Below are 16,748 nucleotides of genomic sequence, written 5' to 3' on the forward strand. Positions count from 1 at the left end.
TAAAATCAACCCCCTTAAATCCATGCTGTTTAATTATAAAGGAAAGCCACAGTATTTCAGAATGGAAAGATATGGGTTTGTTAAGATACTGGACTGATCCTCAGGGGAGCTGGGCTTAATTCCTGCCTTTGCCACAGGCTTTCTTTAAGTCAGTCCATTAATCAGTTTATGCCTTCGCTTACCTGTCTGTGCAAAGAAAATGAAGACAAAGAAAGTTCCAGGCCCATCTACCCCCATGCATAAAAAATGCTCCCTGTGTGATGGGTCCCAATCTTCTTTCTGCTTTTCTATTATTGTTTGGTATAAATGTGTCTTCCTAGAATGAAAATTTAGCTGATCCAGGCTCTCTTTTCAGTGTTTCTCAAGCTTCATGGATAAATGTGGTACTCTACTGACTTAAGCTGAGACAAAGTCTTTGCAATAAAATCTTGCAGAAGTTAAACCTATTGGATCATTCAATCCATCTTGTCAATTATCTCCACTTGTACCTTGTGGAGCAGAGTGGTAGTCTCTGAATAGTTACAGATGCAATTGAATTTTCATTATGAGGCTAATCTTTGCTCCTTGATCCTAATCATAGACAGTAAAGAACTGGTCAGTTTTAGGGATAACTTAGCATTTTTGTTTTGAAGTCAACTGGATGCTATTTGCCTGACTTTTAAGTGTAAAAAATGCATATGGTATATACAGTTTTTAACTGTAAAAGCATTGATGAAAGTTAAAAGAATCTCTTTCCCTCTATTTGTAGCTATAACAAAGAAAAAGGGAGGGAAGGACGCCCATTTTGTTTTCCTGGAATTGTTGACTTGGGACCAACACAGGCCACAAATGAGTTGACTAGGCTTTAATTTTAAAAGTTAGGCTTCCAAGTAATGAGAGGTGTAATGCTGTCTTGAGCATTGTGTCCATCCCTTTTCCCGTATCAGGATGGAGCTTGCCCTAATCACAGATCCCTGGAGAGATCTGTCATTGGTGAAAGGCAAGTTTCCATTAAATGCTAATTAGAAAAGCTGATTGGATATTGCCACTTCTGTAAACTGGCCTTCTTTCTCAGGTCTTCAAGCCCTGGGTCCTTGCTTTGGTGGGAGGAAAGGCGAGACAATTGCCTTTCTGTTCTAACTTGCTGTGGCCAGGAGAACAGCAAGAAGGATGGTTGCTTTTCTTTCTGGTGACAGAAGACCAAAATGAGCATGGTTGTACATTTCCTGTATGGCTTTCCTCAAACATTCACAACCTGCAGCAATGCTGGGGCTGTGGATTGGTTGGGTCATAGGATAGCACAGGTCTTGATGCATTCCTAAAGTTAAGGGCATTCAGTGAGCAATGGAGAAAAAGAACACGAGGAGAAGTTCATAGGGAAAGCTGTGGATATGAGACCACTGATGCCCTTTCCTTGGCTGGCCAGTGTTGCTTCTGTGGCCTCCCATATGCATTGGAGTTTATTGTAACATCATTGTAAATGTTCTGTTATGCTCCATGCTCTCTTCCCTCACTTCTTACTTTCTTTTAACTTTTGCAAGATATCTTGGCAAAAACAAGGATCCTTTAAAACAACCCTCAGCCAGAGCTGACATTGGCTTGTGTTTCTCATAGACTGATGAGAAGATGCGGGAGCAAGGTTGCCACGCTTCTCCTGGACTTTGTAAGAGGAAGCAAAAAACTTCAGTGACAAACTAGTCTTCTCATATGTTGTGACAAAGACTGGAAGCAGTTCTGTTCAGTCACTGAACTCACCTTGACTTGCCTCATGCAAATGCCATAATTCAGAAGTTCTTGACCAGTGGTCTGCAAGACACAGCCCTTGCCTCTGGATCTGTATAATCTGTGGTGTTTTCAGCTAAATGATGGCAAAGGTACAGAGTTATCCTAGGGGAATAAAAAGCAGGCTCAATTATCAATTCAGTAGTCCTGGAGCTGTGGTTTCTTTGCTAGGAACAAAGCTTCTGTATTCTTGGTCTACTGTGTAATTAGTGACTAATGGAACAACAACCCCCAGTATATTAATTACTACTGTAGCTGTATACAGAGCATTGTTCTCTCTGTGACAGACATATAAATTGTGTGCAACTACATTGTCCCTTCCCGAGTATCTGTCTCTAGAGTTGGGTGTCAATAATGAAATCAGCTGTTCCTTGAGGATGGATAATGTTATCTCTAAGGGCTTGTCTAAGCAGGAGCATAGGGGGAAAGTTGATCTGAATTAAGTAACAAGGTAGGTTTCAAGTGGATTATGTAAACTGTATAAAACTGATGCATGCACACACACTTGTTTGGAATTCAAAACGACCTTCATTTGATTTCATTTAATTTTTCTTTAAAGTGAATTAAGCTAAATCGAATAAAAGCCACTTTAATGCTGGCTGAAAGTGGGATCTGTAGTAAAAGTTCAGTGTGTTATTTTCTTAAGAAGAGAGCAAAGGTTCTCTTGGCATTCCTGGACATTGTACTGAACAAATGTGAAAGCTGCTTTAACTATCCATTTTAACACTCTGAAACGCAGTGGGTGTTTCATCCTTTCATGCTTTCTTCTTTTTCCTCCTCTGAATCCCCTGTGTAACTAGTACGGAAGGGTAGTGAAAGTCTATTTTTAGGACATATTTTTACTTAATTGGTATAACGTGGGAAGGGTTGTACTTTTCTATTTTTCCTTTCCTCTCTTTTTCTGGAGACTTAACTCTTCCCTACAGTGAAATGGAAACACAGGAAGGAGAAGTAATTTCCCCACAGAAACCCATCATGAGCTGCCTGTAAAATCCAGCCTGAGATTTGTTGTTGTCAGCACCAGCACTGGGCTGCCGTGTGTCACTATGCAGATCCTCCCTGTACGAGGCTGGGAATTTGTGTGTCCACATTCTCCTCTTTGAGTACTCCTAGAGGAAACCTTGGTCTTACAGCTGCAGAATAAACCTTTTACTCTTTCCAATATTATTTAAGATAAGAAAGCCCATCTGATAGCCATCATTTTGGAAGCCTTACTGAGACCTGGTGTCCTCCATTGCTCAAGATCATCTCCTGACCTTCTTAGCTGCTCACTGGGTCTTATAGGCAGACAGTAAGGATGGGACTCTCACTGCTGTGCAATGTGGCTGAACTGAATATGAGAAGAACAGTTGGAGTGTTGTGAAGAAGAAAGCCCAGCCCAGAGATCCCTTTGTATTGCAGAGAGCTTTTCATGAAGTCACAGTGGAACAGGCAAGCAATGATTTGAAATTAAATAAACCTTTGGAGCCCTGCAGTTTTAAGGTACTGTTGATAAATGGATTCCGTTCTTATTCAACCCACTCTTGCATGATGAAGAAAGAAACCTTTTCTATGAATTGACCCATCTTCCTTTAGACTCTACCTTTTTAGATAGAGCTGCAGTGAGCTCCCAATTCGGTGACTAGTTAATCCTGGCCAGAAGTTAGGAAGACCGTTGGTATTGACAGCCAGGATTGCATTAATGGAGGAGAGCTGTATTCAGCTAAGAATTGCCTTTATATTTCTTGTACCATAGTTCTGTGTTTCCTTAATGCAATGCATGACACTTGTCTGAGTATTTAAATCTGCATAGTCTCTCTTCTGTTTGCTAGAAATAGCAGAATAAGTTTTTATACACATCATGAACACTATGTCAGAGGGTAATGAGAGCATGTAATTTTGGTTTTGCTTTCATGAGAAAACCAATGTTTTCTTGAACACTAACAGACACTTTTTCAGTGCTTAATGGTAGAACCTCAGCTTGAAAGGTCCAGGCATTGTTCAGATGCCAGTGTCAGCTGGAAGAATGTCACCTAGAATACAAGAGCCACTAAAGTTCAAGTACAAAAAACCCCTGTGCTGCAACCTCGGCAGAACTGTAGAATCACAGAGTGGTTTGGATGGAAAGGACCTTAAGATCATTTAGTTCCAATTCCCCTGCTGTGGGCAGGGATGAGTACCTTATGTATTGGTTCTGTATCTATGGGCTTGAACTTTTTCTTTCTACAATTCACAGGTGAGGAGGTTTTTAGTTTTACTTCAGTTTTTTGGCATCTCCCATCTTCCAAGTGTTTGTTCTGTTGATGACCTCATTGGTTGCTTTGTCATGTATTTAAAGAGCTGAGAAGGCAAAATGAAACCTGACAGCAAAGTGCACCAATGCTCTGCCAGTCTGTGCTTGGGCATCTTCAGTGAATGCTTATGGCAAGCTGCTTGAGAAGTTTTCTTGTGCCATACTGGTACGTTTCTACTCTGTCCCGGCATAGCTTCAGCTTTTATCAAGTTTTGAGTGTTGCTTTTGAGTAAAATTGTGTTGCTCTGACTGTTGGTGTTCAGCTTTTGTAGTTTTATTTGTCAGCATAGAGGTCTTGCAGCAAGTAGCATCTTCCTGTATACCAGAGAAGATGACCAACTTGTGTTAAATCAGGTATTGCTGTTGGGTGCTGTGATAAACATTGACTCTTTAATGAGAACCATTTTATATCCTGATAAATGTGAGGACAAATTTCACTCTTTGTTCTCCAGCTATAAAAGTCCTGGAAATATCCACTCTGATCCTATACTGGTTAATCTCTACCCTGGTCTGGCACACACAGCAAGTTCTTACTGCTTTAGATAGACATGTGAGGTATGGGCACCCTGAGTTATAAGGAGGAGGATATGCTGCTGTCAGTAGTCGCACAGAGCATACAGGATATAACTTGTTGCAGTCTGACATACCCATGGAAATAACCAACCATGTAGTCTTTGTTTCCTGTGCTGTAGTCCTGGGCTTTTAACCTCTCAGTTCTTCCACATGGAAGATCCCATCATGCAGATTTCATCATATTGACTAATACTGAGACTGCTTTTATAAGAAACAGTATTTAGGCAAGGCTGAAGGTATTCTGGTGGGTGAAGGACTGAAGGCTTTGTCTTCCAGAGTGATTTACATATGCATAGATACAAATATAATGAGAGAGATTCAATTTTTCTATATCCGTTTAGCTTCACTTGTGGATATTTATTTTTATTGCTTTAAACTTGGCTTTTTGTGCACTAGGTTTCTAAGCTACTATTAAGGTATTTAAACAGCCTTTAGAAACCAGGGCTTTGGTCACTTGGGAGAGCAGAGCTCATCAGCTGTCAATGAGATATGAGCTCTGATGTAACTCAGTCATTCCTGAAAATGAGTCATCAGTCTGTGAAATGCATGGGCCATTCTGCATGCAGCAAGAACAAGCTTGCAAAAACCACTGAGGTAATAAAGAGGAACCCAAAGCAAAAGAGATAAAAGATGGGTGGAACCACTGACTTCCAATTCCCTGCCTTGAGTCCTGGCTCCATCTTTGTGTGCAGCATCTTAACTGCAGGGGAACTCATTGCTAGTAGTTTTACTTGCCTGCAGCATCCCTGTGAAGAGAGCAGACAGATATAGTAACAAAGCTGTGGTGACAGATTTAGCATGGTTAAGATTGGTTGTGCTTTCTTGGTAATCTTTGTTTTGTGTTCGGAAGTCCATAATTATAGTTCAAGTAAACCAACAGAACTTACGGTCTGCAAGGCTGGGAGTGTCATCTTCCATCACCAAGAAGAAAAACCTCATACACTGACCTTTTTGGTACTTGATAAAGCTATAAATGTAGGTAATAATTATGTATGTTTCTGCAGGGCTTTTGTTCTGCAAGGATCTGATTTAATTTTTTTATTTTTTCTTCCCCAGAGGAATTTCCCATCTCTTTCACACTTCATCCTGTGTGTTCTCCCACGCAGGATGGGATGCTCAAGAGACTTGCAAACTTGCAAGGCCTGACAAGTTCCAGAAAGGAACAACTGGGGTCATGGTTATTTTAGTGCTTGGCTTCTTTTGCATGTGAAGCAGTCTTGAGTACTGCAACTCCCTTTCCTGGAGTTTCTTCTCTTTCTGGAGTCTGCTTCCCTTTCTTGGCATGTAATAGCTCAAATGGATAAGTTCTAGGAAGTGGCTACTACATAGATGAGGAAGGTGAATTTTTTGCTTTGTAAGCTGATAACAAGTGATTGTTGCCAATATGATTTGATATTTGGGTTCCAGTGACTTCTTGCTGTTGGTGGCATGAGTCACATATTCTATTTGATGTGTCCTGACTGGCTGAAGATAGTTCCTGTAGTGAGTGTGTGACAAAACAGCCCTATGGACAGAGGCAGAAGCAATGGAACAGGAGAGCTAGAGAACTCGCTGACCAGAGACCTTTCTCTTTGTAGGTCACGCAAGCCTTGCCTGCAGCATCATTCCTAGAAAAATCAGGCTACTGTAGGATTGATTGGCTGAGGCCAGAGCTCAGATGTAATTTTCTCCTGTCGCATTCAGAAGAGCCCAAAGTAATTGATTTTGTGTGTACACGTGCAGCTTGCATAGCCCAGCCATGGAGGGTGTGGCTGTGTCCTGCTCTGGCTCATTTAACTTGCATCTGACCCAGGGCTATGGCAAATTGGGGTTTGTCCCTTCACAGTGGAAAGCAGCTCCCATTTACAATATGCTGACTGCATTATCAGTCATCAGCATGCAACAGAGAGCGAGTCCTCACAGGAAAGTGTCTTCCAAAGGGACTTGAATAGATGGCAGGGAGAGGCAAACGGCAAACCCAGAGCATCATGCCAGTACAGATTGTGTTAATCTGCTACTTTCTCTATCTGACAAATATTTGGGTTCATTCTACACACACATTTTTGCTACTCAAACTTTTCTGAATATCCATATATATGGCCTGGGCCCAAGTGGGTTATTTTGGTTTGGTTTGAACCTAACAGCTCTGAACTGCATTGAAGTAATAGTGGTAGGAAATGGAAAAAAAGATAGCCAGGGTACAGACACAGATTTGGGAGTCAGATTACTATGGTCTAACATGCTATTGTCAATCAGCTGGGCTGCAGTAACTCCCCACTTTTAACCCATTCCATCACTCTCCTGATGCACTCTGCCAGAGAGGAAGTGTATTTGGTTAGGAGGCAAAAGGTTTGGCTCCACTGCTTTCACTTACCTGTGCTTCCTTGCAACCTTGGGCAAGTTGCCTTGCTTTGACCTGACTTCCATCATTCATCAACAATGAGAAGATAATAACCAAGCATTTGTTCCACAAATATTAAATTTTATATCCTGTGATCTCTGTAAATGCATTATAGTTTATTAATAACTGTTAATTAAGATCATCCCTAAGATCAACAGTCCTTCATGTTTCGGCTAGCCTTTAAGCAAACTGGAAGCATATTTTCTCTGATCCATTTGCGTGACCAAAACCCAGCTGGGAGCAGCATTTGCGGCAAAGGTAATGCATTATACACAGGGGAAAACTTTCATAGCCATGCCATCTCGATTACAACACCAGCCATCTTTATCTTCCTGCTCCTCTTTGTCTCTGCAAAACTGTGGGTCCTTATGTAGCAACTGGCTCTTACTAGGTCTATGTATAACACTTAGTTCAGAGATACCTAGTTAGAGTTTTTGCATCCCCCAAAGAGGGATGAGCAATCCGCTGCTTCTGGAGTTCTAAGGACTCCACATTGGTGATTTTTATAGTATAACATATCCACGGTGGCACCCAAGTGCTTATCTGTGTGACTGCAGTGGTATTGAAATGTGCCACAAGCTTTCATAGACCAGTGGATGCAAGTATTAATTTTCATTAATTTAGGGACTCCTTGCTGTTCAGGATGAGCTCTTTCAGAGTCACTTTTATTATTTATTACTGTTTGATTGGCAAGATGAGTGTGTCATTGTTATGAGTTTTTCAATTTTTGCAGTAGGAAGACCTTTAATCCATCCTTTCAGCAGGGAAATCAGCTGAAATTCCCACTGACATGTGAGTTCTGTCTAAAAGAAGGCCTTGGTAGGACTGGGGCCCAATTATATTACTTGACATTTTACATAGTGGTATCAGAATACTTGTCTAACAAATACAAGACAAAGCCTGACCAGAGACAGCATGCAACCGAATGAAATAAAATCATCCACTCCAAGCCAATTACTTTACTGTTCAATTGCATAGAGTAAGAATGCACCATCCACATCTTATGGCTGTTGGTTTTGGGGTTTGATTTGGGGGGGCAGTTGCTCGTGGGGGTTTTTCCATTGGTCAGCTCTAACCATACAGTCCACTCTTTTAAAGAAAACCAGTGAGTTTATGTTTCTAAATGTCTCTTTCAATTTAATTGGATTTGGCATGGGAAGCTTTTAGAGGTAATTGCCATTTGTGGGAAGTTGCATAGGTCAGCCGTAGCTTCTGCTGCTTCACTCAGGCTAGTGTTTAAATGATAGTATTAATGGTTTGAAATCTATATTTCAGGCTTGCTTTTCATAGGAATCCCAAGCCAGCTAAGAAGAAAAAAGAGAGTAGTGGTGGTTGTTGTTATTATCAATGTTTTCTTCGTTTGATTTCCTATTTTCTTCCTCCCGCTAGCACAATGTTTAGTGATTGTACACTTAAAATGGGAATTTGGGGAGGGATTGCAGAACTTCCCTCTTTGAAGCAGAGGTGCTCATTATGCTCTGTCCACAAGATTGGTTTGGGTTTTTTTCCAAGTTTTTATTTTTAGCTGCAGTGTTTAGAGAATTATATTTCGTTATGAAGAATTTGGATAAGTTTAATAGTAACGTGTCCCCTAATTGTTGTGCTGGGAGGCCTGACAAGTGGGTGCATTCATACCTTTACACTTGACGGCTGAATTGCTTCCTGCCAAGTAAGCTCACAGCATGCAAGGCACTTATGGGATGAATCCTCTTTCAACCTCTTGCCAGCCAACAGCACCTATCCAAAGCAGTACCTCAGCTGCATCACCTGCTGGTGGTTGGGGATCAAAAACAGGCAAGCCATTTCTTACCAATGTTGCCAACATTGCACACCATGGGCAGAACCCTGAGTCTCTCTATGGAGAATACACTTGCAGCTTTTCTAGCCCTTGTGAAATGCAGCTGATCCCCAGCACAGGCAAAGTGTAGGCTTGTGAAGAGCCCCTTGGTCCACAGGAGCATGGTGGCACCACAGCCGGTATTGATCCGTGCCTGAGAAACGGGCGAATGCTGTATTATATAATTATTGATGTAGCTGGAAAATGCCACAGGCAAAGCGTAGCTTGCTGTTTGTTATGCTGTATTGTCTCTCTCGTCTGCATTGGGCCTCTGTGTTTTGCCTCTTCTGTTTCCCATTGCATGTTTATTTATACCGTGTGCCTTTTAGCTTTCATATTTCTCCTGCAAATCCAACTTGGAGGAATGAGCTCTAGTTTTCATTTGGGAGAAGGAGGGGTGGGCTGGGAAGGAAATGAATTCCTCCAGACGCTCCTGGAAGCCCTAAGATGAATACAAAAATCAGGGAGAAGGCATGAGCAGGGAAAAGGGGCTTGGGAAGCAGAAAACCTTTTTTTTTTTTATCTCAGCAGGGCCCACAGGGACTGCCAATCTTTTGATAAAACAATAGACTTTTGAAGCAGCCATAGCATACAAGCCTCATCCATCACACGACTGGGACAAATAGGTTGAGACCTAATTTGCAGTAGCAATTAACTGGAGTCCAGCCAAATCCTCCCATACTCTTTTGGGATCATATATACTCAGTACCTACACATCCCTGGGAAGGGGTGAGAATGGGCCATCACATGCTCCAGCTGGTGGTTGAGGTGCTTCCTAGTGCAGGAGCATGCTTTCCAAAAGCCTAGGAGTAAGGAGAGCTGGTGATGCTACATCAGCCTCAGAGGAGATGTCACCCACTGAGATTTGCTAATAAACTTCCTTTGAAATCACATGGAGACAGGTTGTGGAACAGGTCTGAGTTGTCTTGGCAAATGTGGAAATAGGAACATGGTAATGGGGAATTGGGGACTAAACGAGGTTGGGCACAGCCAGGTGTGGAGACACCCAGTTGAGGGCTGTGAGTCAAGAAGTGGGAGGCAGCAGCAGAGCTGGTGTGGGTAGTCTGCAGTTGAAGTAATCTGTGTATGTGACCACAGATGTGGTTTATGTGGGAGATTTCCAGGGCAGGGATATGAGATGGGCATCTGAAGGCAAACCCTGCAGTGTGCTATGGTGTGTGTAAGACCCTTGCAGCATCAGCCCCCTCTGTGCCTGGTGCTACCACACACTGGTACTTGCCTGTTTCCACTGCAGCAGAAAGTTATTAGTCAAAATTCAAAGATAAAAGATTACAGTGTGCAGAACTAAATAACTGCACAGACACCAGGCATCTGCAGGGCACAGTCCTATAAAAGTCAAAGGAAGATGGACCAGCTGAGGATGTTGGGATAAAGGGGCTTTTTCATTATGAAGGACTGATTCATTTCTAGCGTGTGCCATGAGTTACTAGTGTATGTGTGTGTATGGGACTGCCCTCTCCTGGAGGAAATAAACTCCGCTCTCCTTCCCCTTTTGGCTTCTCAGCCCCGTGCTACTTGCTCTGATGGTGAGAGTGCAGTGCAGCCTGTGTCTGGGTACCTGACACAGCGTGCAAGAGGCTTTAAACCCTCTGAGACCCCTGTCAACCCTCTGCATTCACCACTGATGAAAAAATATGCTTTCTTAGTATAGATATAGATTGAATCAATGGTCTCTTGTGTGTGCAGGAGCAGTCTTGACCCAATGCACCACATGCATCGTAGAGTGGGCTGAGAGCTATGGGATGGCAGCTATCAGTAGTGGTATTTGTGCTGTGCCTCAAAATGCTGGGGTGAGCTGAGCTGTGGGAACAGGTTGCTGCTGGGATAGGAAGGATTCCTGCTGCAAAACTATGACAGGTGTGCTTCTGGGTGTTGTGTGTGTGTGTCTCAGATTCAGCAGTGCCTCTTGGCTAACCAGTGACAAAATATAAGCATCCTGCAGCCTTGTACTGGAGCAAAGTGCGAACTCTGGTTTTAGCATGAAAGCAGTAGGCAGGCATAAGCTTAATTTAGCAACCAGAGGTGGCTGATGAACTAAGTCAGAGAGACAAGGCCCTGCCAACACTTGGGCTTTACAAGCTGCAGCCACTGGAGCTGCCTGGGTCTACAGGTTTCTGCTAAAAGCACTCCGCCTCCAAAGGCAATACAGCCATTGGCTTGGGAGAGCAGCCAGGGCACAGCCAGAAATCCCTCTTTGGCACTGGTGGGTGCTCTCAGAGCACAGAGAACTTAGCTTATTCCCCAACCTGCGGGTGCCACTGGGGTGATATTTTAAGCCAATGCTTTTATTGCTGTTCAGTGAGGGCCTATTTCTACGTGACATAGCACCGCAGTGCTCTTCCACCTCCAGCTACAGGATAAAACACAGTGCCACCCCACACCTTCAAGCAGTGCTGCTGTAGGGAGGCAGCAAGCAATCAGTAGAGATTCACTGAGGACTACAACGCTGTAAAATAGCCTCTTGGCACAAGATACAGGGAGGCGCTTACCAAGGTGGCAGGGAAACTATACATTTCTCTTTTCCAACCCATTAATCAAAGCGCCTGCGGTTCCCATTCCAGTGAGGCAGGTGAGACTGTAATAAATATTGAGCAGGGGAACTTGATCCGTATCCAGGCTCTCAGAGCGTTTTCATAAATAAGAAGTTGCAAAACAGTAAAATAAACCAGGGTGCTTCCCAGCCATTCCTCTGCGAGCTTTTACTTGTGATTGCAGGGCTGGGCAGCTGGCAAGGCTAGCCAGGCTTTGGCTAGGGGTGAGGAGTGTGATAGTGGAAGATAGTTGCCTCCTCCCTTCACTATCAATGAATCATGTGCAGAGGGCCCTGCAGCTGGATTATTCCCTGATGCTGTGGCAAGCTGTTTACTTAACACCCCTTTTGTACTGGCTTGATCTTATTACTGGTGATGGCCTTGGAGTCTGTACAGAGTTGGTTTCACATCTCAACAGAAGGCGAGCAGAGGAAGCCCTTCCCCAGGCCTGACGCTGCAGCCGTTGTTTGCCAAATAGCTCCATTGATTTACACAGGACTATGTGGATAAAGCAGCACTCCGTGTTATATTGCTTTTTCTTTCTTTTATTTCAGGTAAACCTCTCAGCTAACATGGCTTCTACTTTTTCATTTCACCTGTTTCTGAGCCTGGTTTCATACAGAAACATGGCTTCTGTGAGCACGGTGCCTGGCTGGCTGTCAATCTGTGATTACTGAACATTTCAGCTAAATTGAAACCTCAAACACATTCACTCCTTCTAGTTTTTATGAAAACAGGAGGAAAACAACCTTGTGAGGTCTGCAGTTGCATAAACTCAGCCACAGGTTTGGACATCAGAGACCCTATCCAGAAGAGATGTTAGCAATATCCACGTAGTGGGGGAAAATTCTCAGTCAGACTTCTTTCCTCCCCCCCCCCCCCCCCCCCAATCCCTAAAAATGCCAAACCAAACCCAAAACACCCCCTCCCCAACACTTAACAACCTTCTGAAAAGTAGGTGACTAATTCTAGTGCTTACAAAAGAACTTGTTAGTACCATTGGTCTGCATTGCACTTGTTGCCAGGACACCATTTACCACGTTGAGCTACTGATCCATCAGGGCCCATGTTATCTTTTGCAGTTTCTACCTTCCAATTTAAAGTGAAGAAAACCTGATAATGCCTCTATACAGAGGTGCACCAATGTATACTGGGGTGGGAAGGTTGGGAGCAAGGACAAGGACAGAAGTCTTTTGGGTTCCTGAAACCTTGGGATGTGATGGTGACTATTATCCCACTCTGCCAATCAGTAGGCAAGCAAGTGAATTCTCATTAAGGCAAAGGAGTTGGGGCTCAAGTACTGCAGGTGGCTGTGATGCTGAAACTGCTTGTGCTGCATTTTTACTTCCCCTCAAACAGGGAAGGGTGATGTTTAGTCAGCTTTTTATGAAGTACTTTGAGACCCAGGATGAAAGGTGCTGTAAGAATCCAAAGTAGCATTGTTGTTACTGCTGCTCTGTTAATGACATTAGCAGGCATAGTGCTTTCTGTTCCTCTTTAAAGACGTTAGTCCTTATGGGGTTTGTTGGTTGGTTGTTTTTTGGTAACAGGCGAGTTAATGTGCTCTCCTCCATTGGTTCAAATTCACCATCTACTTTGTTTGCTTTTACTGCAGGCATGTGGTTGAGGAGGTAGAGGATGAGAGGTCTGGGGGAGATTTTTGGTCTTGTCTTTCTACAATCTTGCTTTTAGTATGACCAGAAATAATGATTTCAGCAGATCTCAAGAGGCTCCTAGCCTTCTAGACTCACTAACATGCAGGGAATTAAAGATGTGGTCCTGCAGCTTCCTGAAACTCTTAAGATGTTTTCCTGAGCCTTTTGAAGTTCACCTATTTCAGTACATACTCTGGCTTCAGGTAACTGAGCTTGAGAATCAAAGACAGATATGACCTCTTTGCTCAGATCTCTAGAGTGCCATTGGTGTCAGGGGAATTAAGCTCCTGCTAGCACTCATGTTTGGTTCTAGCTGCCTTCCTGTCCTGCAGAGGTTTTGGTGTGAGGGGGGATGAATTTATGTGATAAATCTTGGATCTGGGTTGAATGGAACTGTTGGTTCCCTCTGCTTTTACACACATGAGCCAGTCCTCAGTGTTTGCTGAAGTGCCACAGTCTCATTTGCTTTTGGGTAGCCTACAGCAAAGTACACAATGGAGGATTTTCCCCAGCTGTCTTTAGTACAGGCTCCATTTTCATACACTGTGCATTTGTAATAAGCATGTGTTGTTTGTTTAAGAACTTAAAGCCTATGCCAAAATTTTCTTTCCTTGGCTTTAAATGTGTGGCCTAAGGGTAGTTTTATTCCAGCTATCAGCAAATAAGAGCATGTTTGTGTTCCCAGTAACCAAAGTTTTGAACTAGAGCCGAGCTACATGTTCAGCTCATGCTATGTCATGCAAGGTACAACCAGCCATAGGGAAGCCTATATACTTCAGAGGACTTCCAGCATCACAGTTTACATCTGGAAAATAAAAGAGCAGCCTCAGTTGCATTATTATCATCACTTCCCTCAGCACTCCATGTTTCCCTTGGTGGTATCCCACCCAATTATTGACTAGGGTGAACATTGATTTCCCTAGGTAGGCAATGAGATGACAGCCCAAGGTACTGCAGTAGGAAGACAGACAAGGAGATATGTATCTACCTCTGACTTTTTTCCACCTCAATAAATGTTTCCCTAATCCAATGGCATTGTAACAATATACAGTAATTACTGTGGCTGCATCCATCTCTTTTGATTTAATCAGGCAGATATTATATGTTAAGTATCAATTGATTATTAAAAGCATATTTGCTGATGTTTCCAAATCCACATAATGACGCATAAACAGTTTACTGCACAGCTATTAAAAGTCAGCAACTTGACTTCTTGTTACAATCAGTATTTATTTAACATGCAATGACCATCCTTTCTCATTAAAACTAATGTGCTAAATGTGTTTTGGGCATTTAATTTTAAAGCATTTCTTTACCACAATATCAAGTGATTACAAAAAGCCATTGTCTTAGCAAGCGTTTGATGCTATGCAAACATATTTCAGAAGAGTCACATTTGGATAACCTGTTGTGATGTTATTCTGGGTCATGATAGACAAACCGTTGTAGTGCCTATAGGAAAGTAAAACTTGATAATGTAGTGGTGCTTGACTTTTAAGATCTCTGTATGACCTTGTGATCTCTAAGAGGCTGAACACCTATGACACTGAGGGCTTCTTAGCAGAGTAGAGCCCAGCTTTCCTATTTGCAGGAAGCAGGTCTGTTCTTTCTGGCAGGACTCAGGATGCTTAATGCCACAGGTAGAGTCTTAAAAGGGACTATTTTCTTGACATTATATTAGCCTGTGGGAAAACTTCACTACTTGAGAAAATTGGGAGTTCGCTACCAACCTGTCTCTTCCTTTCTTTCTTCCTTGCTTCTGGCTTGGGAGCTCCAACAAATCTGCTCTCAGTAATTCCCTTACTGTTAGGATAGCTGGGATAGAGAATCCTACAGAGACTAAGGACTTCTCTGTAACATAATTATGAGCTTTGCGAGACATGGCAGTGGTTGACTGGGCATAGGTGTTGTGTTGCGTGGTAGCAGTGATCGGAGTGTATGGCTGTTTATGAAGCATTTGGGATGTTTCTCCATTCAATTCCTGAAAGTCCCCTCCCTCTGCTCTCTTCACTCCCAAGCCTGGAGCAACTTGGGATGTGTTTTCTTTCCTTGCCAGAAGCTGGTTGAAGCCTCCATGCTAGGGCATGCATTCCATCTGCCTGCCCTTTCTGCAGTCTGCAGAGCTTTCTTGCAATTCCCTTATGCTTCAAAGCAAATAAATAAATATTTGCAGAGTTATTAAAGATTTATTGAAAATGCTATGTATTTAAACCATCTTGTGAAAAAATAGGTGACTGAATATTTATTTATGTTGGGCATCCTCTACATATTTATTTATTCCTCCTTAATCCGATCCATGTTTTATAAATATTGCAAAAGACCCGTCAATAATATAAAAGGTTTTCATTAATCCAGAGGAATAATTAGAAGATATTTAGGATAATATTGCTCTGTACAAATATTGCATGAGCCTATGAAGAGAGATGTTTTAAACAGCAGCTGTCATCTGTTTAGCTGAGGCATATATGAGCATCCCTCACCTTATCAGGGCTGGCAAGTGCCTTGAATTCCTTCTGTGTGTTATACTACCTCCTCGGATCACAGGAGCAAGCATTTGCCTTGCAAGGAGATCCTTGGAGTGACAAGTTACACCTCTGGGAGAGGACTGCAGCATTTAAACCTTATCCTGTGAAGCAAAATGGTCTCCCACTTGGGATAATTCTAGGTTTGCACTCCGTGTAGCAGTGTGCCAGAGGCCAGGGTACTTGTGCAGTTGCTCTCACAGGTTTCTCAGAGCCCTCGTCCTGTGCTGACAAATCCACTAGTCAGTGTTATTTTTCCCAGGGTACACATAATAGTCCTTACCAGGAACAATCTTGTAAGCAGGTGATCGATTTAATGTGCTTTCAAAATGATAACAAGCTTTTTTTGCACTAATATCTCAAGATCGTGAGTAGCCATCACCCACAGCTGCTTGTTCCTTACTCTTTCCCTACTGTTGCCTCAATTTAGAAGTTTGTTTCCAATTATTATGCTTGGAATCATAGTTAAGAAAAAAAAGAGGAAAAAAGGTTATATGGTTGTACTTTGCTTTGCTCCTTCCGTAGTCCTTTTAAAACCATGTTCACAAGGCAGAGTCCCTATGCTGTATTTGTTAGGGCTTTGACTTTCTTAATGCTAAACTTTCAATAGAGAGGACTCTCATGGCTTCTTCACTATCCTGTAGCACAGATGCTTTAATGTCAGAAGTGCAGAAATATTTGAGCTCCAGTCTCATTTAGTTCAACAGCCTGCGTCTGGCACTTTGAAAGACATTTCTAGGTGTGTGTGAAAGCTGCTCACACCTCCCCTTTGAGATAATACACATAGTTGGAGAGAACATAATCCTTTGCACAGATCAAGCTATGAAGTAAATGAGTTCTGGGGGAGCTGCTAATTGATTATTGCAGTTTTGTTGGTTTGTTTTTTTAAGTGAATAACCTTTGCATAGATCTAAACAACCACTCTTGTGGGACCACTGAATGCCAACACATTGGAAGCTGGAGAAGGGCAAGATAGTCTCTCTTTGTATGTGCCTTAGTGTTCTGCAAGATCCTTTCAGCTATTCTGGGAGCAGAATAACCATGTGTGGGAAGACGTCCCATCAGATTTCTTAGCTGCCTGGAGAAGTAGAGCACTGTAGCTTGATCAGCATTCTGTACTAATGTGTCCACACTTTTCCTAGGACCTAAGTTCAATCATCCTGCACGGCACAGACATCTTTGCTGTCCAGAGCCTA

The sequence above is a fragment of the Pezoporus wallicus genome, unplaced genomic scaffold (genome assembly GCF_028554395.1).
Source record: "Pezoporus wallicus isolate ANWC-B61680 ecotype Strahan unplaced genomic scaffold, APGP_CSIRO_Pwel_v1 contig_6598, whole genome shotgun sequence".
NCBI classification, from domain to species: Eukaryota; Metazoa; Chordata; class Aves; order Psittaciformes; family Psittacidae; genus Pezoporus; species Pezoporus wallicus.